Here is a 25,488-nt window from a genome sequence, read left to right on the forward strand (position 1 = left end):
AGGAATAATGGTCGTTGCACTTAGGCTGCAGTGCTATACCTATACCTACTTACCTGGAAGTAAGCCCCATTAAACTCAGTGGGCTTTACTTCTGAGTAGACATCTATAGGGCTGCACTGTTCAGTCGGAAGCCCTACGCACAGTTACTTGGAAGAAAGTCTTGTAGATAGCAAGCCTTATTTTGGTATACAGATGCTTAGGTCATGCAGCATCTGCTAGCCACAGGAATGTGGTCAGGTTGAGCTCCTGTGCAAGATTTTGACAGGCACCTGTCACCATAATGATGAGCCACCTTCTTATCTCTACCTCCACCATCAGCAGCTCACGCTTTTCTTAGTTCTAAGCACACCCTCAAAATTTAATCATCAGCTTTACTACTATTAAAAAAGACCATGTTTCGCTTTAGTTCTGCTTTCTGCCTCACGAGGGACCTGTGTGTTTCAGAGCCAGGTAATTACTAGAGCTTAAATTTTCAAATAAATGAATAGGAAACAACGATGACCACTTTTTGTCCCAGCCGCCGCTGTTGCCATGAGAACGCAAACCAACCCCCAACTCCCACCCCGCAGCGGCACTCATTGGCCTCGCTGCACAGCCACGTGACCTGTACCTTTGCACTAAGAGGGCGCTCAGCCGCGTCACTCTGTCATACGCGTCCCCTTTCCGCGCGTGCCGCTGTCGCACTTAAGCTCCTACTTCCAGTCCGCGGCGGGAGGCTCCGCATGCGCAGTCCGAGGATTGGCTCTCGCTGCTGGCAGCCGCCGGCCTTCACGTCACGGGGCGACCGCCGTGGGGACCTCTGTGAACTCGCCGGTCCCCGGGGATGCCGATAGAAGGCGGAGCCTTTTAACCCTCTTTCCTTTCATTGCCCGTAGACGCCTTTCGTTCCCTCACGGGCAGTTTACTTCAGACCGTCTTCGCTCCTGCTCGCGCTCGTATGGGCCCAGCTTCGCTTCGCTTCGCTTCGCTTCTCTCCTCTCCTCTCTCAAAGCAAGGAGGAGCAAAACACAGATGGGAAATAAGCAGACGCAGACCCAAGTTTGGGTTTTAATTATCCCCCTCCTCTTCTTTTCCCCTCGGGGAGGAAGAAAGAGCTGCCCACAGAAATCAATGGAAAAATCCAGGATTTTTACTCTAGTTGTTGATTGGGCAGCTGATCTCCTCCCCGCCCCCCAGAAAACAACAGGTAACAGCGAAGACTAACGTGTACTTTCCAGTTGGGATAGTAGTCAGATAGCACTGCCGTTCAGATTATAGTGTAATTCCTGGTACTAAACCTGTTAACGTTTCTTGTGGCAAAAAAAGTAACGTGGTCAGCGTGTGAATTGTTTTGTGGAGGTAATGACGATTCTTTTGCTTTTGACAGCTGTGAGGGTTTTAAAACTGTTTCTGTACTATGACAAGAACCAGGTGAAGCCTTATGGTTTGAAAATTAAGTGCATAATACTGGGAGATGGGCAGGGGGGGGGGGGTTACAGGCAGCAAGCAATCAGCCAGCTGTAAATGGTGGAACAATCCTCTCCCCTCAGTTCTTCTCTCTCACCAGTCCAGCAGTGCAGAGTGGCCAGTCCTGGGTTGCACTCCCTCTGAAAGATCAGGTCCGTAGTCTGGGGGTACTCCTAGATCCATCACTGTTGCTGGAGGCTCAAGTGGTTGCGGCAGCTCGGAGTACCTTTTACCTGCTTTGGCTGGTTCGCCAGCTACGGCCTCTCCTGGACAGGGGTAGCTTGACCACAGTGGTATAGGCATTAGTAACCTCAAGACTGGATTACTGCAATGCGCTCTATGTGGGGCTACCCTTAAGGCTGGGCCGGAAGATGGAGATAGTGCAGAATGCAGCAGCTCAGCTGTTGTCAGGAGCTGCCTCTTTTCAGTGTGTTAACTCCTTTGCTGAGGGAACTGCAGTGGCTGGCTATTCGCTACCGGGCCAGGTTTAAGGTATTAGTACTAGTGTACAAAGCCCTAAACAACTTGGGACCAGGATACCTGAGATAGTGCCTCCTTCCCTACCAACCTGCCCGGTCACTGAGGTCATCGGAAGGCATGTTCCTGGTGGTTCTGCATGGACCTATGGCCTGGTTGGAGTCCACCAGGAGAAGAGCCTTCAGAGTTCGTTGAACAGCATTTCTAAACAAACAGCATCGTGAAAACCAAGGAGTATCAAAATAAGTAAGGGATACAGTTCTAGAGAAGCACCAATCAGGGTTGGGTTATAAAAAAACACCCCCAAAATATGAATATCTCCTGGATAAATCCATTATTACAAAACCGAAAGGATATAGCACAACCATGACTCTGCCTAGAGAAGGGATTGTTTCCTGCCTCCCAGCTGAGCAGCGCAGAGCAAGCTGCTCCAGGGACTACAGAAGCAAGCAAGCAAGCTCCCAGAGAGCGAGTGACCAGAGCAAGCAAACAGGGGGAATTGGCCAGGGGAGGCCCCTAACATTTTTTTTTTCATTTTATTTTTTAACTAACTTTTTTTCATTTACTTGTCTTGTAACACACACTTCCACACCAGTGGGACTCTGCTTTTAGCCTCTACTGAGTAGAGGAGCAGGCATAGGCTAGTCTAGAACAATCACAAAGCTAGACACAAAAAGGGAAAAGAGGCAATGGAAGGACAGGACTATCCAGTAGTGGTGACCTGCAAGGTGTGTGCAATGTTTGTTTTCTTGTCTGAGAACAACATGGCCTACACCTGCAACAAGAGCAAGTTGATCACGCTGCTGGAAGAAAAAGTAAGAGGACTGGAGTGGTGACTGTCGACCCTCCGGGGAATAAGAGAACACAAAGAGTTTTTGGACAGAATGGGGGAACTACAGCAGCAAAGGGAAGACCAGAAGCTTGAAGAGCAACAGCAAGATGAGGCAGTGGGAAATGCTGAGGTGAAGAAAAATGGAGTAGAGGATACTCCTTGGAAAAGGGTGACAGGAGAAGAAGAACTAGACGCCACTCTGCACCAGTGGAAGCAGTGGAGCTGTGGAACCGATTCCAGGTACTTGACGATGAGATCGGAGGACAGCCTGCAGAGGAAGAATCACAGGGGAACCTACATGAGAGTGAGCAAGAGGCTGAAGGTCAGTCAAACAGAGGCAATGAAACCCAGGCCTACAACAAGAAGAGGAGAGTGGTAGTAGTGGGAGACTCCTTGCTGCATGGGATCGAGACCCAAGTACGTTGCGAAGACCTGTTGATTCGCCAGGTATGTTGTCTCCCGGGAGGACAGATTAGAGACGTGACTGAAAGGTTGCCTGCACTCAGCCCGCTGACAGGTATCCCTTTCTTCTCATCCATGTGGGAACAAATGATACCGCCAAGCGGAGCTACGAAGAGATCACATCAGACTTTGAAGCTTTGGGAAGGAAACTCAAGAACTTTGGGGCCCAGATAGTTTTCTCATCCATCCTTCCAGTAGTTAGAAGAGGGATAGAAAGGGAACAAAAAATACTCCAGGTGAATGACTGGCTATGAAAGTGGTGCCGACGAGAGAGATTTGGATTCTGGGACCACGGGCTATACTTCCTGGAAGATGGGCTGTTGGCAAGGGATGGGTTGCACCTCACAAAGGCTGGGAAGACTGTGTTTGGCCACAGCATGAAGAACTTCATCAGGAGGGCTTTAAACTGAATCCTACGGGGAAGGGAGATGTAATGTTGGGGGTAACAATGGACGTAGGCACATGCACTGCAACGGAGAGAACAGCTTTGATAGCGCCCAATAATAGTCTTCAGAAACATGTAGGAAGAAAGCCAGACTATGAAGCACGTGGTCTTCGATGTCTATATACTAATGCCCAGAGTATGGGAAACAAACAGAACGAACTTGAACTCTTAATACAGGAGGGAAATTATGACTTGATAGGTATAACTAAGACTTGGTGGGATGACTCTCATGACTGGAATACAGCAATTGAAGGATATAACTTGTTCAAAAAGAACAGGAGGAACAGAAAGGGAGGTGGGGTTGCACTGTATGTAAAAAATACATATCTCTGCACAGAAATACAGGAGGATGAGCTTGGTAGCCCCATCGAGAGCATCTGGATCAAAATAAATGGAGCAAAGAATAAAAGGAACCTGGTGGTCAGAGTCTACTACCAGCCACCCAATCAAGGAGAAGACGAGGATGAAACTTTTGAAAAGCAAATAGCCAATGTTTTAAGGAAGCATTATGTAGTAATGGGGGACTTCAATTTCCCCGATATTTGTTGGGAGACAAATTCTGCAAAACATGGCCCCTCCAGGAAATTCCTGACTTGTGTGTCGGATAACTTCCTCCTACAGAAAGTAGAGGAAGGAACTAGAAGATTGGCTATCCTTGACTTGATCCTAACCAACAGAGATGACTTAGTGGATAAAGTAGCAGTTACAGGAACTCTGGGGGAAAGCGACCATGTCTTGAGTTCTTGGTTCTAAGGGAAGCAAAAGCTGAGTGTAGTCAAACGCGTACCCTGGATTTTAGGAAAGCTGGTTTTAATAAACTCAGCACAATGATCAGTAAGGTCTCATGGCAAGCGACGCCAACGAGAAAAGGAGTCCAGGATGAGTGGGAACTTTTAAAAAAGGAAATTCTCAAAGCACAATTACAAACAATTCCAACAAGAAGAAAAGGTGGAAGACAACAGAAGAAGAAAATGTGGCTTCACAAAAAGCTTAGACATGACCTGAAAACAAAAAAGGACACATATAGGAAGTGGAAAGAAGGCCAAGCAACAAAGGAAGAGTACAGGCAGGTAGCACAGAATTGCAGGGATGGCGTCAGGAAGGTTAAAGCTGAGAACGAGTTGAGGTTAGCGAGGGATGCTAAAAACAATAAAAAGGCTTTCTTCAGCTACGTGCATAGTAAAAGGCAGAGGAAAGAAATGGTGGTTCAGCTATTAAATAAGGATGGCACAATGATAACAGATGACAAAGGCAGAGGTGCTCAGTTCCTACTTTGGCTCGGTCTTCTCCCAAAAGAGGGTCTATGACTCCCCTGGCAAAGGCAAAGTACAGGCTGAAGGGGCAGGATTGCAACTTGAGATCAATAGGCATATGGTCAAGGCACGCCTAATTACTTTGAATGAGTTCAAAGCTCCAGGGCCAGATGAACTGCATCCTAGAGTAATAAAGGAACTGGCAGAAGAACTCTCAGAACCGCTGTCTATTCTCTTTGAGAAATCATGGAGGACGGGGGAAGTGCCAGATGACTGGAGGAGGGCTAATCTTGTCCCTCTCTTCAAAAAGGGTAAAAAGGAGGAACCTGGGAACTACAGACTGACCAGTCAGTGTGACATCAATCCCTGGGAAAATTCTGGAGCAGATGATAAAGCAATCCATCTGGAAGCACCTTGAAAACAATGCAGTGATTACTCGAAGCCAACATGGATTTGTCAAAAACAAGTCCTGCCAGACGAATCTGATCTCATTTTTTGATCAAGTCACCTCCCTTGTGGACTGTGGGAATGCTGTGGACATCGTATACCTCGACTTCAGCAAAGCTTTCAACAAAGTGCCCCATGATCTCCTGATGAGCAAACTAGCTCAAAGTGGGCTAGATGAAACAATGATCCAATGGATCCACAGTTGGCTAGAGAATCGGACTCAAAGAGTGCTTATCAATGGGACCTTCTCAAACTGGGGAGAGGTAACGAGCGGGGTACCATAGGGCTCAGTCCTGGGCCCAGTGCTCTTCAACATTTTTATCAATGACTTGGAGGAGGAGGTGCAGGGAATGCTGATCAAATTTGCAGATGACACAAAATCGGGTGGGATAGCTAATAATTTGGAAGACAGAAACAAAATCCAAAGTGATCTAGATAGACTGGAGCACTGGGCAGAAAACAGAATGACATTTAATAGGGATAAATGCCAAGTTCCACACCTAGGACAAAGAAACCAAATGCACAGTTACAAGATGGGGGATACGTGGCTCAACAACACTACAAGCAAGAAGGATCTTGGAATTGTTGTCGATCACAAGCTGAATATGAGCCAACAATGTGATGTGGCTGCAAAAAAGGCAAATACTATTTTGGGTTGCATTAATAGAAGCATAGCTTCCAAATTCCGGGAAGTACTAGTTCCACTCCACCCAGCACTGGTTAGGCCTCATCTGGAGTACTGTGTCCAGTTCTGGGCACCACACTTTAAGAACGATGCAGACAAACTGGAGAGGGTTCAGAGGAGGGCAACAAAGATGATCAGGGGACTGGAAACAAAGCCCTATGAAGAGAGACTGAAAGAACTGGGCATGTTTAGCCTTGAGAAGAGAAGACTGAGGGGAGATAGCGCTCTTCAAGTCCTTGAAAGGTTGTCACAGAGAGGAAGGCCAGGATCTCTTCTTGATCATCCCAGAGTGCAGGACACGGAATAATGGGCTCAAGTTACAGGAAGCCAGATTCCAGCTGAACATCAGGAAAAACTTCCTGTTAGAGCAATACGACAATGGAACCAATTACCCAGGGTGGTGGTGGGTTCTCCCACACTGGAGGCGTTCAAGATGAGACTGGACAGCCATCTGTCAGGGATGCTCTGACCTGGATTCCTGCATTGAGCAGGGGGTTGGACTCGATGGCCTTGTAGGCCCCTTCCAACCCTACTATTCTCTGATTCTAGGCCATCTTCCAAAACTCAGTGACCAGGTCAAGAAGGCATTAGTCAGAGAAGCAATCAAGAGCCCAATGGTAACTCTGAAGGAGCTGGAAAGAGCCACAGCTGAGATGAGAGAAACCATCCATGGGGCCATCACCTGGATGCTCTACAAAGCTGGGCTTTAATGGAGGAGTGGCCAGAAAAAGCCCCTTTCCAGGGGGAAAAAAAATCCCATATCAAATCCTATTTGGATTTTGCCAAAAGGCATATGGGAAACATAGCAAACATATGAAAAAAAGGTTCTCTGGTATGATGAGTCCTAAATTGACCTTTTGGGCCTTACCATGGAACCTTATGTATGGCACAAAGCCAGCAGTGCTTATCATCCTGAGAATACCATCCCCACAGTGAAGCGTAGTGGTGGCAGAATCATGTTGTGGGGATGCTTTTCATTAGAAGGGACTGCAACACTGGTCAGGATTGAGGGCAAGATGGATGAAGCCAAATACTGGGCAATTCTAGAGAAAAATCTGTCTCAGTCTGCAAGGGATCTGGGACTGAGGTAGAGGTTCATCTTCCAGCAGGACAATGACCCTAAACATAAAGCTAAAGTTATACTGGAGTGGTTTAAAAACAAGGACCTGAATGCCAAAGCCCAGACCACAATCCGATTGAGAATCTGTGGCATGCCTTGAAAGTTGCTGTTCACCAATGGTCCCCATCCAACCTGACGGAGCTTGAGCAATTTTACCAAGAATGGGCAAAAATTGGAGGAGCCAAGCTGGTAAAGACTTACCCCAAAAGACTCACAGCTGTAATTGCTGCCAAAGGTGCTTCTACCAAGTATTGACTCAGGGTGTGTCGTTGTGTATATACAACAAATGCAGTTTGGTTTTGTTTAACTTTTCTGCTACAAAAACATTTTGCACCTTCAAAGTGTTAAATATATTGTATAAATCAAATGGTACAAATGCCAATTAAATCCATTTTAATTGTGGAAAAGTCAAAGGGGGGTGTGAATACTTATGTAGAACATTGTATTGTTACTGATGAGTATGTAACATTTGCAGATACATGAATGCCATATTTTTGCTAGTAATTCATACTTGTTTACTTGCCGTAATTGGAAGTATGTGATCTTGTACATGTGAAACTAGGATTGTTATGTTCATTAAAACACACACTATGTTATACTGAATTAAAGAATATGAATAATATACAGTATACCTTAATCCTTAACAGTTTTAAATCCTTCATTGCCTTCTTAGTTTGAGTAAATGATAGTGTGTCATGATACCTAGATCCACTCAGGTGCCTAGACTGTGGACTGGAGAGCACAGGAACTTGAAAGAAACTCCTGCTTCTCCATGAAATTGTTGAAGGGGGACATCATCAGCTCCAATGTAGAGCCAATAGTACTGGCTAGCAAATACAGCAGTAGGCACTTAGATCTCAAGATGTGTACCAGAAACACATGTGCAAACAGGACTGCTGGATACAATCGCCCACAACCACCCCCCACCCGCGCATACTCATAGGCTTTAAGGATTGCACAGAATGGAAAATTTCACCCATTGAAGCAGCTCTTGTCATTGCATTTCTATGAATGGACAAACTGTTCATGGCGAAATGTTCAGTTCTATGCAATCTTTGAAGACATGTGATCATCTTAGGACCTAGAACGGCCTTTTTCTCTATGCCTACACCTACCTGTAGGCCCAGCCCCAACTCCCTTCAATTTTAGCCAGATCATGGCTAAAACAGTAGCTAAGGAGGCCATCACAAAAGGTAAGTGGGCTGGACTCCCTCTAGCATTCCTGTCATCTGAGTACTGTAGCAAAACATTAAATAAATTAGTAAATTATTTTAAGGAAGGGCCATTGGAATTCCTTTCAATATCTGATACATGATCAAAATGAAAGTTTATAAACGCATGTACTTGGAGATACTGAACTCAGTGGAGCTGTTCATTTCCAACTGCCCCTCAGCAATAAATGGCTGTGTTTTCTAGGGATGGCATGATCAAAATGGTAATTTCACTTCCATTATGTGTTGAAAATAAAAGCAAAATAATGGGTTGGATCCAGACTTATGATTGGCAGAGATTTCCTACCACCAGAGATAGGGAGAAAGGCCATTTTTACCGATACCTCTTTCCTTCTGCAAATCTGCTAGAGAGAGCAGTATGAGGGACTTCAGGGGGAAGGGGAATTGGTGAAAACTCTCTTTCCTGGCCCCTCCTCCAGCGAGAATCCTCCGCTGGACCTCCATCTGTTTCATGAACAGGAGCCCTTCTGTTCATGGAACCGCCAGATCCAGCCCAATGTCTATAAAAGCTGCAGTCAAGCTCAACTATCCTTTCCCATTTTTAAAAAAATTTTTCACACCTGAACTCGTTTTCCAAATTTCATTGGTCAACATTTATTTTCTAAATATGTTTCTTTGTATTTGTGAATTAAATGAATGCAAGCTATTTGCCTTTTAAAAAAAAATGCCCATACTTTTAACATACAGTTAATAGTAAGTCATCATATAAATATGCTTTCTTCTTTCACTGTTTAGCCCATTCAAACCTGGTGAAAGCCATGAAAGTCAAAACAAAGTGCAGCATTTAAGTTCAAAAACTCTTCATAGCAATGAGTCCCCCCCCCCCCCAGATTTAGGGTGCAGTCCTATGGGGACTGTTGGCCACCTCTGAACTTGGAGGTGACCGACTATCCAATGCAGGGAAGGTGGAGTGCGGAGGGGATCCTCTCCTCCATGCTCCAGCTGCCCTGCATTTGCAGCTAGGCAGCTGATTTTGGTTGTCTAGCTGCAGACCTTGGAGTGGAAGTTGGGGCTGGACGGTGCATAGGAAGCATTGTAATGATGCTTCCATGGTCTCCTCCCCTCCCCTAGGAACGCCCCCTTTTTGTCCGCTCCATGCTGCGCTTATGAACGTGGAGATGGGGACAAACCGCGCTGCCTACAAGGGGGAGGGGGAGTGAGGTTTCTGGGAACTGAGCTCGGTTCCCAGAAACTGAAAAATCCTATGGCCATCTTGACACTGTCTAGCGGCCACAGAATTACTCCCTGCACTGAATTAAAAAGGTGTAACTGGTTTTTTTAATTTTTTTTTTTATGAGTATGGAATGTTCACATTAAGTTTACAACCCTCCAGGAAATTTTCCTGTGCTAACTCCATTGAAAAGAATGGTAGCAATGCAAGTGAATGATCGTGCTCTATATTTCACCTGGACTTGTAAAATGTTGGAGGATTATGCCCCAAGGAACTTTCATATGATTTGTTCATATTTTCAGAGGAACACAATATGACACTAATATGTGTAATCAATACTAGTGTTTGTAAGGCAACCCCGTTCACTTACATAGAAAGGGAAGGCCAACATACACATCTCTTTCTGCATGTAGAGCCACCTTCCTTCACAGAAGTGAATTAAGAAATCAGTCCTGGGGGGACAGGGAGGAAATATATGTTTAAATTTATTTATTTTTTACTTAATAAAGGAAGTGGGGTGACTTGAAAGAAGAGATGCAAGCTGTCAAACCAGTCTACCCAGTCTTCAGTTATAAGATACTTGGCTGGTGCAGTGTGAATTTGGCAGGTTTTACAGTAGTCGAGAAACAACTTCACTTTCAGTATTTAATATAATCCTGGGTTCATTCGAAAAGGTCTGTACATCTCCCCATCTGTTACCCTGATGTTCAGTAATTTAAATAAGTAAATTTCATGTTTGCTTTCTACAGGTTACTATGACAACATTCAATATATGAGTTTATTGTACTGAAATTATCAGTGATTTCTGTGCTCTCTCCCTTTCCCCCTTGCATGATTTTGGCTTCTTAGCATTATTATACACTTTATTCAACATTTGACATAACTCATCATCATTACACTTGTTCTTCTTCCATAGTTCAATGTCTGGCTAGTATCGTCAACTGCATTACAGTATCCCTACTTGCTGATACACTGACACACAACTTTTCTGCACTTATTGGCCCTGTTAAAAACTTAGAAATATCAGGTGGGTATGGAACAACAGGCAATGTGACTGGGTGTGATCCCACTCCATCAACATGTGATATACAGTTGTGTCCATGCATAAATCCGTTCAAACTTACTTTGAGGAGTCCTCATGTACCAAGACATTTAGGGTATTTTCAGGGTTAGCAAATAAACTTGACTTTTCTATTTTAAATTCACTATGATATTACGAGCTTTGATCTTCATGCTTTTGCATTTTTACCAAAGCTAAAAAATTTAGCTCTACATCTAGAGCTGAACATGCATTTTGGGTGGTATAACAGAATAAAAGGTCTGCGAACTGCACTTCAATTCCTTATGAGCGTTATGGATTTTCGAAGAGCTGCCATTACTTGTGGATTTTCTTTGGTACATTTCTCAAAACCTATGAGAGGCTCATATATATTTTATTTATTTATTACATTTCTATACCACCCAGTAGCTGAAGCGCTTTGGGTGGGTCACAGAAAATATTCTATACGAGTGTCACATTCAGCAGTTCCTGCTAATTTTGAGAAAAAATAGTTCTCAAAATCTGTTTCCTTCCCCGCTTCTCAAAGGATAGAATTCTACAGTTTGCCTCTTAGATGTCTACTACCTTGCTTATGGAAAACATACTCTCGTTACCAGTAATACAGTGAGATAAAAATGTGTTCCCTTCTTCCTTTGAATTATTCGAAAATAAAACTTGCCCTCCAAACTTATGCTTATTTACACAGAAGTGCCACTGAGTTCAGTGGGGCTTGTATCCAGGTAAGTGGAAAGTGGAATCCTATGGATATTACCAAGAGCAAGCATCACTGAAGTTGATGACACTTTTGAGTATATATGCATATGTTCAACCTGTAAGATTGATTAGCATTTGCTTGTTGTGGGCTCTTTATCCATTTGAAGTACCACTTTTTCTCTCCTTGTGCCATTGAGGTTGGGGTGTGTGCATATTTACAAGGGTGATTTAATTTTACTCCCACTGTTCTAGGTTTTAAAATGGGCTAAACCCACATATTTTGGTAGTCTTGTTCCTAAGGTCAATTGATCCTAATTCCTACGTAGCATAAGGCCTGCAATTAATTTCACTGGGAGACACAAGACACAACTTTTCCATCAGAGGAATTTCAGCTGTGTCTGAGAACCTGCTTTTAAAGCAGCGCATGCTGCACAACCAGACAGTTCTCCTGCTGTCATGGCTCAGTAGTAACATGAACTTTGGCGCAAATCATTGCAGGTTCGAAAAAAAATGAGATTTTTTTTTGGTTAACAGTTCTTAATAGATAGTTGTTGATATGATGAGGTATTATATTCTATTTAATAATGCATTGTGAGTGACACTAAAGGCTACTGTGACTTCTCCCCACCATGTCCCAACAGAGTGACTTGATCCAGAGAACTGAAAGCACTGAAGAAGGCTGCAGGGTACTGCTGTGGGCACAGTCCAAACACCTGGTAAGACGAACTCAGAAGCTTCTGAAAACCCAAACAGCTCTTTGGGGGGAAAGGGCTTGGATTCAGTTCAGGTGGCCCTTCCCTGATACCCAGATTGAAATTGTAACCCCTATCCCCAGCTGCTGTTTGTTCTGGGGCCAAATATTGAGGTAACTGTGTACATGGCTCCTTATTGAACCAGGGAATATGCACACAGGAGCTGACTTCTGTATGACTAGCTGGATCAGGATGAAAGTTACTTATTATTTTGTAATGGAATCCATTTACTTTAACAGAAAAGAGTGTTCTCCAGTGTGATTTACAAGAAGTTGTTGTTCTTTTACAGCCTAGGAAAAGAGAAACTATTCATCAAAAATAAAATGGGATGTAGGGAGTCAATAGCCTGAGAATTGAAGCAGCAAGACTGAATTATTTGTAATGAAACACACATTTTAATAAAAGTGCAACAGCAGTGCCATCTAGTGTTACATTTATATCACAGCCTCATATCAGGCTTATGTTTAAACTGGTTTCTTTTTGCATCTTGTTGTAAAAACAACTTCCATAAAAAGGTCTTCCTAGAACAACACCCTGTCTGCACAGGGATCAGCCAAATTTATTCTGTATTTTAAATGTTTCTAAATCAGTTTTCTATTATAGCATAACACAGTTTCCAGTAAGAATCAAATTCTCAACAATAAAAAATATTAGAACAGTTAAAATAAACATTGTACTAAAGTTAAACATTAAAAGATTGACAACTGTACAAACTGTAGGCCTCTTTAGGACATAAAATTCTGCCAGGGTAACCACTGGTGGAATGGATTTCCCCACCCCCCTCATGTCCCCCAAATCTGCTCCAGAGGGTTGGAGGACCCTCTGGAGTAGATGGGGAGTGCAAGGTAGAGGAGAAGATAGATAAGCCCTGTTGCATGAGCAGACTTCTGCTTATGCAAATGTTGGATCCAGCCCTCTATGTGATGGTTTATTTTCAATCCCTTTCCTAATAAGGGAAACCAGAACCATTATTATTCCGCTAGAGTTCTGACAAAATGTGGTCCACTGCAGAAGGAAATGGTAACCCACTCCAACGTATCACAAGGCTAAAAGATATGACGCTGGAAGATAAGCCCCTCAGGTCGGAAGGTGTCCAATATACAACTGGGGAAGAGCAGAGGGAATTTCCAAGTAGCGCCGGAAAGAGTGAAGCGGCTGGGCCAAAGCTGAAAGGACACTCAGCTGTGGATGTGTCTGGTGGTGAAAAGAAAATCTGATGCTGTAAAGAACAATATTGTTTAGGAACCTGGAATGTAAGATCAATGAATCAAGGTAAGCTGGAGGTGGTCAAACATGAGATGGCAAGATTAAACATCGACATCTTGGGAATCAGCGAACTAAAATGGACAAGCATGGGCGAATTTAATTCAGGTGACCATCATATCCACTACTGTGGGCAAGAATCCCTTAGAAGAAATGGAGTAGCACTCATAGCCAACAAAAGGGTGGGAAAAGCAGTACTGGGGTACAATCTCAAAAATGACAGAATGATCTCCGTATGAATCCAAGGCAAACCATTCAGCATCACAGTAATTCAAGTCTATGCCCCAACCACTGAGGCCAAAGAAGCTGAGGTTGATTGGTTCTATGAAGACCTACAACACCTTCTAGAAGTAACAGCAAAACAAGATGTCCTTTTCATCATAGGGCGTTGGAATGCTAAAGTAGGAAGTCAAGAAATAACCAGGATAACAGGCAAGCATGGCCTTGGTGTTCAAAATGAAGCAGGACAAAGGCTAATAGAGTTCTGTCAAGAGAACACGCTGATCATAGCAAACACTCTTTTCCAACAGCACAAGAGGCGACTCTACACGTGGACATCACCAGATGGTCAATATCGAAATCAGAGTGATTATGTCCTTTGCAGCCAAAGATGGAGAAGCTCCATACAGTCAGTAAAAACAAGACCTGGAGCTGACTGTGGCTCAGATCATGAGCTGCTTCTTGCAAAATTTCGGCTTAAATTGAAGAACGTAAGGAAAACCACAAAACCATTCAGGTATGACCTAAATCATATCCCTTATGAATATACAGTGGAGGTGAGGAATAGATTTCAGGGATTAGACCTGATAGACAGAGTGCCTGAGGAACTATGCACGGAAGTCCGTAACATTGTTCAGGAGGCAGCAACTCAATCCATCCCAAAGAAAAAGAAATGCAAGAAAGCAAAGTGGCTGTTTGATGAGGCTTTACAAGTAGCTGAGGAAAGAAGGGAAGCGAAAAGCAAGGGATAAAGGGGAAGATATATGCAACTGAATGCAGAGTTCCAGAGAATAGCAAGGAGAGACAAGAAGGCCTTCTTAAATGAACAATGCAAAGAAATCGAGGAAAACAATAGAATGGGAAAGACTAGAGATCTCTTCAAGAAAATCGGAGATCTCAAGGGAACGTTTTGTGCAAACACGGGCATGATAAAGGACAAAGAAGGCAGGGACCTAACAGAAGCAGATGAGATTAAGAAGAGGTGGAAAGAATACACAGAAGCACTATACAGGAAAGATCGTAATGTCCCTGATAGCCATGATAGTGCGGTCACTGAACTTGAGCCGGACATCCTCGAGAGTGAAGTCAAGTGGGCCTTAGGAAGCATTACTAACAAAGCTAGCGGAGATGACAGTATTCCAGCTGAGCTATTTAAAATCCTAAAAGATGATGCTGTTGAAGTGCTGCACTCAATATGCCAACACATTTGGAACACTCAGCAGTGGTGGCCACAAGACTGGAAAAGGTCAGTTTACATTCCAATTCCAAAGAAGGGCAATGCCAAAGAGTGTTCAAACGACCGTACAATTGCGCTCATTTCACATGCCAGCAAGGTTATGCTCAAAATCCTACAAGCTAGGCTTCAGCAGTATGTGAACTGAGAACTACCGGAAGTAGAAGCTGGGTTTCAAAGAGGCAGAGGAACTAGAGATCAAATCGCCAACATTCACTGGATCATGGAGAAAGCAAGAGAATTCCAGAAAAACGTCTATTTGTGCTTCATTGACTATGCTAAAGCCTTTGAGTGTGTGGATCACAACACACTGTGGCAAATTCTTAGAGAGATGGGAGTACCAGACCACCTTACCTGTCTCCTGAGAAACCTGTACAAGGGTCAAGAAGCAACACGAAGAACCAGAGATGGAACAACCGATTGGTTCAAAATTGGGAAAGGAGTACGACAAGGCTGCATATTGTCGCCCTGCTTATTTAACTTATATGCAGAGTACATCATGAGAAACGCCGGGTTGGATGAATCACAGGTTGGAATTAAGACTGCCGGGAGAATTATCAACAACCTCAGATATGCAGACGATACCACCCTAATGGCAAAAAGCGAAGAGGATCTAAAGAGCCTCTTGTTGAGGGTGAAAGTGGAGAGTGCAAATGCTGGTTTGAAACTCAACATTAAAAAATCTAAGATCATGGCATCTGGCCCCATCACTTCCTGGCATATAGAAGGGGAAGAAATGGAAGCAGTGACAGATTTTATTTTCTTGGGCTCCAAGATCACTGCATACAGTGACTGTAGCCATGAAATTAAAAGACGCTTGCTCCTTGGGAGGAAAGCTATGGCAAACCTAGACAGCATAGTAAGAAGCAGAGACATCACCTTGCCGACAAAGATTCGTATAATCAAAACTACGGTTTTCCCAGTAGCAACGTATGGCTGTGAGAGCTGGACTATAAGGAAGGCTGAGCTCCGAAGAATTGATGCCTTCGAACTGTGGTGCTGGAGAAGACTCTTACAAGCCCCTTGGACTGCAAGGCGGTCAAATCAGTCAATCCTAAAGGAAATCAACCTTGACTGCACATTGGAAGGACAGATACTGAAGCTGAAGCTGAAATAATTTGGCCACCTAGTGCGAAAACTCCCTGGAAAAGACCCTGATGCTGGGAAGGATTGAAGGCAAAAGGAGAAGGGGACGGCAGAGGATGAGATGGCTAGATAGCATCACCAATGCAATGAATATGAATTTGAGCACACTCCAGGAGAGAGCGGAGGACAGGAAGGCCTGGCGTGCTATGGTCCATGGGGTCATGAAAAGTCGGACACGACTGAACAACAAGTGGTGGGGCAGGACTTCCACATCCTCTCCTTCCTGCTGCAGCCTCCTCCATGATCTCCAAATCTCTCTTCCTTGGGCAAACAAAAGGGTGCAGAAAGCACTGTCCTCGCTCTAAATTGCCTCTTTTTTGCCCATTTATTCCCTTCCTGGCACTGTGACCTGTGCGTTCACTTCCCCCATCCGTTCCCAAGTGTGGACAATAGTGGGAAGAGAACAAATGTATCCCTTTTTCTTTTTTCTAAACTACTTACTGGTCACGCTGGGGCTTTTCTGTCTTGTGCACTGAACAACTTCTGTTAAAAAGTCTGGAAAAAAGAAGACAGATTGGTTGCCATCTTCCCACCATCTAGTTCAACCTCCCCCAACCTGGCACCTTCCAGATGTTTTGGACTACAACTCCCATCAACCCTAGCTAGCATGGCCAATGGTCAGCAATGCTGGAAGTTGTATTCCAAAACATCTGGAGGACACTAGGTTGTGCAGAGCTGATCTAGTCAGTCTCCCTCGCCACCTCATGTAGCTATATGGTGGCAGCAAGCAATGAAGCCTCTTTTCTTTGCTTTTGTATTTTTAACTAGGACCAGAGGCACTTTGGGGAAATGAAGGTGGTAGGTATGAATGACTTTTTGCTCCACAGCGTATCCCAACTTCACGTGTGTAAAAATATTTTTTTTAAGGAAAAAAGACAATGCAGGGACTACCACTGTGGAGCTGTTGGAGTGGCCCTGGGCTATGGGGTCTTGGATTTCTGCACTGAGGTCCATGGCTAACAACACCACTACCTCAAAGTACACCCTTTGTCCCAGTAACGGTTTGCACATTTGCATTTTTGTGCGGATCTACTGATAGGGTTGCATTAGCAGAGTACTTAGAACCTACAGCTAAATGACTGCTCATCTGTAAAACAAAAATAGCACCATCTCCAAACATACCTGGAAGATTTTAGACAGTGAACTCCACATATCTATATCTATATATCTACTGCGGTAGAGCTTGCAGATAGTTGTTGTAATACAACGCATAACAAAGATTTATCCCAAGAGACCCCAAAAGCAATATTCTTATCACTGTATTAAAGACATCAAATGGGAAGATGTTTCAACACAGAGCATCTTTAAACCATGCATGGCATTTTCACTGTGGTTGCTTTTCCCCCTACATCATAACCGATTTCAAATGGTGCTAGACAAAAACTAAGACTCTGAACACCAAGAGAAATCGGTCAGCCTGTGTAAGAGACGTTTTTTCAGATCCACATTGGTTGTTAAGAGCACCTGAAGATCGTTCAGAGTAAGTGCTGTAAAACTTTGGTCAGTGGCCACACTAGACAATGCATCCTGTTCAGTATTTTCCTTGAAGGAATGTGAAAGAAGGCAGCCTGAACAGAACAGCTGCAGTGCTATTGTTCATTGAACGTCCTGGCCCTAACTCCATGGAAAGGGAAGGTTCCTCCTGTGCAGGCACCGGATCATTGCTGACCCCTAGAGGGACGCTGCTTGCACTGGCGTTTTCATGGCAGACTATAGCGGGGCGGTTTGCCATTGCCTTCCCCAGTCGTGACTACCTTTCCCCCAGCAAGCTGGGTACTCATTTTACCGACCTCAGAAGGATGGAGGGCTGAGTCGACCTGAGCTGGCTACCTGGGACCCAGCTTCCGCTGGGATCGAACTCAGGTCATGGGGAGAGTTTCGGTTGCAATACTACTGCCTACCACTCTGCGCCACTTATTCCAAATATACCTATAATCACCACCACTTCAATTACCGAAGGTGAAACATACATTTTCCATGTTACTGTTAGTATCTGAACATGTACTAATTCGATGTGAACACAAAGATGTATTCTCCAAAATTTCCCAACCTTTACGTTTTTACAAAACATCCATTGCTGTTTCGTGAAATCCAGCAACATGATTGGCTAGCTATAGCGATGCACTGCACAGGTGCTGGAAGTGAAGGGGAAACTGACTATGCGGGCAAGAGAGAGAGCAATGTGGACCTGCGCTGGGAAATTTTACAGCACTGAGTAGAGCAGAGCAGAGCAGAGCACTCCCTCAGTGACAAGAAAAAGATCCATCCCAGTCCAAGGACCGAATGAGTCTGTCAGAATTTCCCTGCCTGGAGACTGTCTGATAAGGTCTTGGTTGGACTACACAGAGGGGGATGGGGAAGAGAGGCCTGAAAAGGCCTCCACCTGAATCAGGCACACAGTATCACCACTTGACTGGGAGAGAGGGGAAAAGGGGAGGCCCCCGTGTGGTCTTCAGTGGCAGTGTCTGGAGCCAGTTGCTCCTGCTTGAAAAATAGTGAAGATCACTGATCTAGAGTACAGCTGCACAATTCTATGCATGCTTACTTATGTCTCACTAAGTTCAGTGGGACATCGAACTTTGGGTGTGTTTAAGATCGCAGCTGGGAATAACAATCCTATTTGTGCAGAAAGCTCCAACATCAGAGCCTCTGAGGTAGTATTTGTTGCTATGAGTCTGGCAGAGAAAAAGAGGAAGGAGCAGCATTTTCCCGTTTTTTCTTCTTCCTTGAACTTTTTTCCTCCCATTGACATCAATGGGAGGCATCTTTGGGGATTGGAAAGGCTTTGAATCCTGTGGCTCTAAAGCCTCTCCTGGCATACCCAGGGAATACCACCTGATCCAACAACTTTTCCCTTCAGGGAGATAAGGGTGTGGAGGTTTCTATAGGGGCTGGAAGAAGCAGTACTAACATCAGACCTTCCTTTCTGACCTTGGAGGGAGAGGGGGGATCTGATCTATCCTATGGTCTCTGAGACACCCTCCAGGGATCATAGGATTGAATCTTACAGAGGTCACAGTGGTTATTTAATTAGCAAGGGAACACTCTCCTATACCAACTATGCTTTTATTTGTCCAACACTGCTTATTCAAAGTATTTCAATAAAAATGTTCTACTCTCAAATTTGCATTATTTTTCATCATTCTGATTCAACAAGGGGCTGTGCAGAATAGACGTAGGCTTATGTGCATGTGACCCTAGGTGGATGAACAGCAGTGTATGTAACAAGTAATGCATATGTGGGTCTTCTCACTGAGCCACTTCCTGGATCTGTGTATGAAGCTCTTTTCAAAATACAGCAATCACACCTATCAGTTGTTCTTGAGTGACGGAGGAAGGGAGGGTTACATTTAGTCTTCCTTACCAAAAAATGACTTTTTTTTTTTAAAAAAAGAAGGTTCCTCATTTGCATCCCCTAACAGCTATGTGCATGCAGTTATGGTGGCCATCCTTTGTTATAAAGTATTTTCTTGTACTTGAGGCCTAACTCAAGTTACAGCTTCAAACATCTCTTACTAATACACAGAGACATCAAATGAATGTTACCAAATCAAATTTACCATATGATGACATGTACTGTTGCTTACAGTTCTTCTCCTCATCCAGTGCTGTAATTCTTGCTCCTAGAACACTGATTTCAAATGGTGCTAGATACAAAGATGGAAAAATCTAAGCCACCATGTGAAACCAGCTTCCAGAAGAAGATACACATATTTGTGTTGGTACCATCTTCAGAATCCAAGCATTATAAAGGAGCAGTCCTTCAAGTTTCCTAGAAGGAAATGTCTATTTTTTGGTTTAATACATACATATATGTGCACTATCTTTATTATAATAAATAGATGCTAAAACTCTGAACATATGTTAACATTCTGTTCTGCATAAAACCTGAATAATTCAGAACATTATATAAGGTAAACAAATGGTTTAAGGAACCCCCCCCCAACTTTGTCTCTATTAATAATATTGCATTTCCTTCTTTACTGATTTATGTGGTAAGCATATAAGAACTGCTATTTTACATGTTAATAGAGGGCAATGCTCTTCACTCACACTGCTATACTGAACAATACAAACATCTTGTTAACAGTGGCCCCAATTCAGCTGAAGTTAATTATGACTAACAGTTCATTGAACCCAATAGAACAAGTCACTTGTGATTAACTTAGGTTGCAATATTTTCAATAGAAATTGGGCACAAGTGCTCAATATCACCCCTTTCGAGGACAGGTGGTGGTGCAGGCCAAGCAATTCCTTTTTTGGAATACTGACTTTCAGTTGATTTGGCCCAGCCTCTTGTCCTAGGGACCTTTATTAGGAGCCACTGTTCTGTAGGGGGCTACTTTGGGGCAGTTACTGAAGGGGGATAGCCAAGGGGCATGCAATCCTTTGGGGTAACTTCTTGCAGAGGTCCAGAAACACTGGTCTTCTGTTTAGGGGAAATCAACCATCTACCGAGTTTAGAGAGGGAAAGTGTCACTCAACTGACTTCCTTTCCTTTACCTTGTGAAACAGATCCATTCCAATTGTGAAATCCTGCCTATTTGTACCACTTTCTGCCTAGATCTACATCTCAAGGACATGGCAGTGACTACACCATGTTAGTATTTTTAGCACTCATCTCAACCTTTTGCCATATCTATTGTTATTCCTTTTCTGCCATTTCTACGTTTTTAAGGGGGACTTCTTCTTTTTTTACTTATTGTTGCTAGTGATGTCTTACCTATCCCCAGTCTCTATTAAATCACATGTCCTAACATTGTTGATGTTCCATGTCTATTGGCGTATTTTGGCCTACTAAACTGCCATTCAGTAAATACAGTATTTTACACAATCCCTTTCTATCTCTCTTTCTTTCATTACTTGCCCTCACTGAGAGATGGGACCCTTCCTTTGTGAATTGTTTAATCTTCTTGTCTTCTCCCCACTCACCTCATGCTACAGGTTGTTTCTTTTTGTTTTCTCCCCTTTCATTTCCTTACCCTCATTTCTTTGTGAGTTTTGTGGTACACATACCTTTAAGTTTTACCTTTTAAACTTTGTGTTGCAGTTGTTTATCACTCTCCTGGCTCTCATTCTCTGCTTTCCCCCTCAATTTTGACTCCTGGCCAATTCTATCCCATCTCTTATTCTTGGATATGTTAAACTTCATATTGATTCTTTTGCTAAATATCCTGTTCAACATTCCCTGTGCTTTCTTGATGTTAATGTTCTTATTCACTGTAATTCCCCTACAAACTCTACTTGTCAGGGAGAATGGGCAAGAATCCTCATTGTTTCCATGCCACTGTAGAAAGCCAGTTCTGTTGAGTGTTGCTTGCCCACTTTGCCCCCTTATTAGATGGTGGTGGTGGAGCTGATCACTGGAGATAACTGGAACTGATCACTGGAGTGCCAGTAAAAGGTGGAGTCTCAACCAGGAAGGAATGGAAGTTCCTTATCTAGTAAGTGCCTGATCATATTCTGCGCTCATCCTGCAGGGCCAGAGGCTTTGAGAGCCAGCCACAAAACTTGCTGAGAGCCCCCAGGGCCTGAGAACATACTACCTCCAGGGACCTGTGAGAATGTCCTTTCATCCTGGGAGGGAACAGCTGTTTGAAGTAGAGGACTGTGCCAAGCCAGGACACATATAGACAGACCAATGAAGGAACTGGTATCCACCTTGTCTGAGCGCTTCCAGACAAGATTTTTATCCCTCCATTGTCCTCCTTTATTCACAGAATTGTATGGGGTGTCCAGATGTTGTAGCCTTCTACTCGTAACCCTCCTGTGATTTCCCACCACTTCTCCAGACTTTATCCTTATCATGGAAAATCCATTGGGGAACAAGAGACAGAGACAACTCTGTCACAAAATGCCTTCTGGTTGTTAGTGGTAGGAGCCTTCTATCTGAAGACACCTTTTTGCCAACCCTCCTCCCGCCCAGTACTGACTATTGCTTTCCTAGAGGTATTTTGGATCTTCACCCTTCCCACATTAAATACAGACTCTTCACGATGCACTTTGGACAAAGTAAATGTTCTTGGCACCCACAGGAAGATCAGTGGACCTCAAAAGTACCCTTTTCTACACAGATGTGCTTGGAAGGACCTCTTGGCACATCGTATCTGTCTCACTCTCTTGCTCCTGGGGTAAGCCACAAGCACTGAGCCACACATGACCAGTCATACATACTTCCTTGACAACATGTTGACTATTACTATCTTCTTTTGTCATTTACCAATTCTTCCTTGGCTGTTTCTTTGGTCTTTTCTTGCTTTAAATCTATTTTATGTTTAAATACTGATGATGTTCTTGGTTCTGCTAAACTCACCCATCCTTTTGACCCTCTCCAATCTTGACTTCTTATTCAATATATGTCTCCCCTTGTTCTTTCCTCTCTTATAATGCATCATTTTATCTTCTGGATATGTCTATTAAAAATACGTTTTTAGAAAATCATGTTTGGCTCCTATTTTCCTTTTCTCTTCTTACATATTTTTCAAAGCTGCTTGAGCAGGTTGTTTGTTCATTCTCATATCAAACCTTTACTTCATCTAATTCTTGACTCATTTCAGTCGGCTTCTGTCCTCTTCATTTTATGGAAACCATGCTTTGTAGAAATACATGCAAAATAACTTACACGTCTTTTTCTCTATTCTTATTCTTGGATTTTCCTTCTGCATTTGACACTATAGATCATCCTATACTTTAGTCCTCTCTTCTCTCATTCAATCTGTTATTTCTTGGTTTCAATCTTAATTTTACTAATCACCCTTTTATGGTTCTGTTAACAGTTTGCTCTTCATTTCTTTCTGTTGCTGGTGTATATCAATATTCTGTTCTTGGTTCACTTTTTTTCATTATACAATAACACTTATATGCAGTCAACATTAAATTATATCATCCTCTTCCATTTCTGTCCTATGTTCTTTGAAATATGTTTAACTGACTGGCTATTTCCTCATGGATATCTAGCCCTGGATTGAATTAATGTTCCTCCTAAACTGTCTTTATCATCTACCTCACTATCACTTGGTGTTTCTCTAATACATTCTGCACAGAAAGTCATTTTTTATTATTATTTTTGGCCTTCAGATACCCATTTTTCTTTCTACACCTTTATCAGGCCTTTTCTCTCTTCCAACTCCAGTCTCACTTAAGCCGACTTCCCTGTCATCCTCCACCTTGTGCTACTTTCATTCTATCCCCTGCCGACTCCTGCTAGTCAACTACCTTGCTATCATGATTATCATCGTCACATAACCAACCTATCTTGCTCCTCTGGCTCTTTTGCAACTGCATTCGAACATGCCACCGTCACGTCTATCCTAATTAAAAAAAAAATCCCTTGGCCCACACTGCCCCTCTACATTCCAATTTCTATTCTATAATTTGCTTCCAAACTCTTAGAGTGTGCCACTTACTCCCACTCATCTTTTGCTCCTCCAACTCATTTCTTGACCCCATACAAGCTAGCTTCTCTACAAGCTGGCCCGCACCCTCCACTTGAAACAGGCCTCACTAAAAGCACTGACAATACCCTGACGCATAAATCCAGAAAGTCTCTACTCTGTCCTAATCTGCCTTTATCACCTTTGATAAGAGTTTATTCTTTTCTTGACTCTCTTCATGCCCTAGATCTCCTCTCCATGGCTATCCGCAGCTGGTTCCCTTGCTAGCCATCTAATCACTCATTCATGATTTCCACAATAAGAAATTTGGCCTCTGCTTTCTTCCCCCTCCCCATTAGTAGTCTTCCAGAATCTGTTCTCAGCTTAGTGTCTAGTTTCTCTACAGTGTAGTCTACATAGTGTGACTTCATCCAATCCCACTGTTTTCAGTACTACCTATATACTTATGATGCTGAACTCTAACTCTTTATTCAACTGTAAGAACCTATGGTTATTTGACTGACTGAAATCTTTACCTAAAATAGGCCCACAGAGCCTCCTTGGATTCCTCCAAACCCTGCCCTGTGGCGGAATCCCTGCTGTTATCTCTGAGCTCAAATTACAGATAACAGTGGGGATGTAGGCAGCAAGAGACTTGGCCAGTGCTGGGAGGAGCAGCTGATCTTCCCAGCACTGGCTGAGTCCATTCACACAGCATGCACCACCCCATAGGTATGATGCACACCATGCAAAACTGGGGACTTTTCCCAGCACCAGCTGAATCTGTTTGCCCCCCATGGTGATGACACACAGAGCCAGGGGCTTGGCCAGCAGCAGGAGGAGCAGTAGCTCCTCCCAGCTCCTGCAGAGTCCCTTTCTCCATGCTGAGCAAACCATGAAACACCATTCCTGTCAGCACAGAGAAAGGCAAAATGGGTGGGAACAGTCCAATGATGTTGCCATCCTAACTGATGTCATATGGCCCGTGGAGGACCCAGTGGGGGGCAGTTTGCCCCCTCTCCCCACCCTAGAACTTTCCACATCCATCCAATCCTGCAGTGCAAACTGTCTGGTATTTCTGCTTAGAAAGCTTCTCACTGTTCCTTCCAACTTGCCTTCTTGAGAGCTGTCTGTCTCCTTTGACCATGTCACCATCATCCACTCTGTTCATCACACACAAAAATCTTGGTGTTTTGATTCCTCTCTCTCCTATTTCCCCATATTCAATCAGTCACTACTTCCTTAACATTGTATAAATACAGCCTTGTCTCTCTACACCCCCTTTCAAACAAACTCTGATTCACATCTTAACTACTACAACCTTCTTCTCAACTGCTGTTATTTTAACCTGGCCCCTTGACCTCTAAACAGAACTCTGAACTAATTCACTGCTCTTATCACTCAGACTATGGCCATGACCTCTGTTCCTTTACTTCCATCATCTTTAGTTGTCCAAAGGTCTCCTGTTTCCTCAAGCAACTCCACCCTTTCTCCTTTGCTGCCTCTTAGACTTGGACTCCCAGAACACCTACCTGGTGCTCCCTCAACGCTCTCCTCAAAACTCATATTTTCTCTAAAGCTTTTGGCACCAGCCCTTAGTCCTCATTCTCTACTGAAACTAAGCCTAACATTAGTGCAATCCTGTAGAAGTCTACTCAAAAGTAGGTTCCACAGAGTTCAATTCAGAGTTGGGCTTAACCCAAAGTGAGTATAGGATTGCAGTGTAACTGAGCTTCACACATATTCTTCCCGTTTATCCTCCCATCTGTCTTTGTACTCTCCTTCTGTTGCCTCCATTGCTGTAAGCTCCTTGAGTCAGGGACCTGCCTCTCTTCTTGTTAGTAAAGTTCCATATAAATGGATAGCACTGCACAAGTAAAACATTTATACTTTCATCATCATATTTCCAAGGTTCAACCATTTTGAATCCTTGATTCTGCTAAAACCCATATTTAGTTTCTTTATCACTACTATAACTGATTATTGTTATATGCTTTTATTTGATCTCTATTTCTTGAATTTTTCCGTTTGCTTAATTTTTCTTCTCTCATTTTGACCTTCTTTCTCCTTGTTTGCACTGACTCCCTCTTCTTTAGTGGATTAAGTTTAAGTCATTGTTACTTGTTTTTAAGTGTCTTAAGTGTTCTAATAGTTGTTGTATCTCTCATCTCTACATGC

The 25,488-nt window shown here is 43.5% G+C and overlaps 1 long non-coding RNA gene across 1 annotated transcript; it reads left to right on the forward strand.

Annotated features, from left to right (window-relative positions):
- Nucleotides 1-663: 663 nt before the first annotated feature.
- Nucleotides 664-21,434, forward strand: LOC146348543 (uncharacterized). The gene is made up of 3 exons (XR_014790662.1): nt 664-1,186; nt 10,487-10,597; nt 11,965-21,434. It is a non-coding gene; the product is annotated as an uncharacterized LOC146348543 (long non-coding RNA).
- Nucleotides 21,435-25,488: the final 4,054 nt, after the last annotated feature.

Source organism: Heloderma suspectum, chromosome 4, assembly GCF_057233095.1.
Source record: "Heloderma suspectum isolate Gila_16-S chromosome 4, 16-S_ref, whole genome shotgun sequence".
Lineage (NCBI taxonomy): Eukaryota > Metazoa > Chordata > Lepidosauria > Squamata > Helodermatidae > Heloderma > Heloderma suspectum.